The following is a 2,621-nucleotide window of genomic DNA, read 5'->3' as shown; positions in this document are numbered from 1 at the left end:
CCCCCATGGTACCACCAAGCCCCTCCCTTGGGCACAGAGACATGAGGGAAGGCAGGATGGGAAGGGTCAGAGCAAGGGTGGGCCCCATCCAGCTGGGTCCTGGCTGCCTGCTCCCCCCAGCTGTGGGGTGGGATGCAGCCAGGGTTGGTGGAGGCTGGGAGAAGACAGAGCAGCTCTGCAAAAGGCCAAGGGGAACCAACAAGGATCCCATTGACAAGGGCCCCATTGCCGAAGCCCGGGCTTGAACCAGGGACCTTTAGATCTTCAGTCTAACGCTCTCCCAGCTGAGCTACTTCAGCCCTCCCCTTTGAGCTCTCTTCCCTCCACCCGCTGTGCCCATACCAAGGCAGATGTGCAGGAGGTTGCTCCTGAAGGTGTTCCCTGTGCGTGGGAGGGGAGCACTGTGCCAGGGGGCAGAATGGCAGAAGGCACACACCCCCTCTCCTCTTGCAAGGGACGTTGGCCTCATGTGCGACAACCTTGGCTTGCTAGCTCAGTGACCAGTCCCCATCTCCACAGCTGCTGGGCAGCAGGCCACCACACCTGAAACAACCCTTGTCCCTAACAGCACGCCATGACGTGTCCCCCCAAGTCCATGCAGAAGCCAAGCTAAGCAGCAGACACGCTTTGTGGTGCAGATGCTGCAGCATTTTCTTTACCTAGATTGTAGATTGAGAGTCCGGTCTTTGGATGTTGCAATGAGGAGATCACCAGTCGTTACAGACACGCTGTTCTGGAGGCCAGTGTCGCTGAGCTGAGCAGCAGAACCTGAGGAGCTGGGGGACTGCACAGGAGAGCTGCTCCACACTGTGGCCTTGACATGGTGGCATTGAGAAGGTATCAGCCGTGGGCAGCACTGTGTGGACAAAGCACCACCCCAGGACCCAAGCTCTGGAGACCAGGGGGGTGCCATAGTGCAGGGGTCTGCAGCTGGCCATGTGGCAGCTGTAGGCCATGACAGTGAGAAGACAAAACTCTGGTGCCATCAAGAAGAGAACCAGGAAGCCCTGGGCAGCACATCCCACGGAGGCAAAAGCCCTGGTGTCCCTCCGGGAACTGGCCTCACTGGATTTGGGGACAGTGGTGGAGATGGAGCCAAGGTGGAGGAGGAAGATGTCCATGGGGGTGTGGAGGCAGTGGTTGCAGGCTTCAGCTGTAAGGATGAGGCCATTGCTCAGGACAGCCAGAGTCATGCCCAGGAGCACTAAAAAGGGCAAGAGCTACATTTCTCGCATGGCCTGGATGCCTGGCTCTGCAAAAAGGTAAAGGCCACCCCAGTGCCGAAGCCCAGGCTTGAAGCAGGAACCCTTAGATCCTCAGCATAATGCTCTCCCAGATGAGCTACATTGGCCCTGCCCTGGGAACCCTTGTCCCCATGACAGCTGTGCAGGAGCAGAGGCCAAGGAGCAGGAGGTCCCTCGGGTCAAGCTATGTCTTGCCTCACCATTGCTGGACTGCAGCTGAGCCTGGTGACCATCCCCAAACCTGCCATGCTCCTCTTCTCCAGGCATGGTGGCATGGCACCTCTTGGTGGGCCAGATCCCTCCACCGGTCCCTGTTCTGCCCAGCGTACGACTAAAGCAACTACAACTATTGCCTCGTCCACAAAAATCCATCCCTCCTCCATAAGTGGCTTGAAATACCTCCAGCCTCTGGGAATGCCCAAGGACAGCCAACAGAGGCGTCTCCAAAGAGCAGCTTTCTCCCGTAGCTTTGCTGGGGAAGAAATCCCACAAAGAGAGGGTTTCTCCCCTGACGTGAAGAGCTCTGCAAGGACAAGGTCATGTCAGCACCCCTCTGAGACACAACATGGGGGTTGTGGTACAAACTGTGGAGGAATCAGGCAGTAACGGTCTCCCAGGCTTGGCTGGTTCTTGCTGTTCAGAGGGAACTTGAGGGGCTGGAGATGGGCAGAGATGAATCTCCTGAAATTCAGCCAAGCAAAAACTTCCCCCACCGCAACCCGCAGCCCAGCAGGAGGGTTCCAGTGCTGTTTTGTGCTGCAGCTCTCAGCACCAGGGCACAGCAGGCCTGTGCTGGGCAAAGGGCACATCAGGGGACGAGAGGACATGCCAGGCCTCAGCAGGCTGCAGGGGGATGTAGCTCAGTGGAAGAGCGCCTGCTTTGCATGCAGGAGGCCCTGGGTTCAATCCCCAGCATCTCCAGGGCTGCTTTTGGCTTATATCTCCCTCCCCAAACTGCCTGAAGGCTGGCAACTAAATGCGTTGCTCCTTCCCAGGAATGGGGGTCTTGCCCTCTGAGAGGATGGCCTGTGGGGAGGGGAGGTCCCAGGGTGGGAGGTGACCATCTGAAATGACATCCCTGGGCAAGGGGAGAGGGAGTTAAAACTGACACTGAGGGGACATGGGCTTTTGTGTCACTACCATTGCAACAACCTGATTGACCAGCAACAGGCAAACAGGCAGGAGCTGGGAGGTCATCAAGTGCATCAAAATGTCCGCTTAGGAAACATCACTACCCTGTGGGACAGGAGGGGGTGGCATGTATGTGGTGGTGACAGGCCTGGATGGTACCTGAGAGGTTCTAACTTTAGCCTGTAGCATCAGGATTGCCCTGGGCAGGCAGGAAGACCCTGTGAGGGCATCGAGTGCATCAGATGC

The 2,621-nt window shown here is 57.6% G+C and overlaps 2 non-coding genes across 2 annotated transcripts; one reads left to right on the top strand and one right to left on the bottom strand.

Moving 5' to 3' along the window:
* Positions 1 to 226: 226 nt before the first annotated feature.
* TRNAF-GAA (transfer RNA phenylalanine (anticodon GAA)) lies at positions 227 to 299 on the bottom strand. The gene has a single exon. It is a non-coding gene; the product is annotated as a tRNA-Phe (tRNA).
* Positions 300 to 2,093: 1,794 nt separating this feature from the next.
* Positions 2,094 to 2,165, top strand: TRNAA-UGC (transfer RNA alanine (anticodon UGC)). The gene has a single exon. It is a non-coding gene; the product is annotated as a tRNA-Ala (tRNA).
* Positions 2,166 to 2,621: the final 456 nt, after the last annotated feature.

This window comes from Dromaius novaehollandiae, chromosome 21, assembly GCF_036370855.1.
Source record: "Dromaius novaehollandiae isolate bDroNov1 chromosome 21, bDroNov1.hap1, whole genome shotgun sequence".
NCBI lineage: Eukaryota > Metazoa > Chordata > Aves > Casuariiformes > Dromaiidae > Dromaius > Dromaius novaehollandiae.
This window is presented reverse-complemented; position numbering and strand designations above follow the sequence as displayed.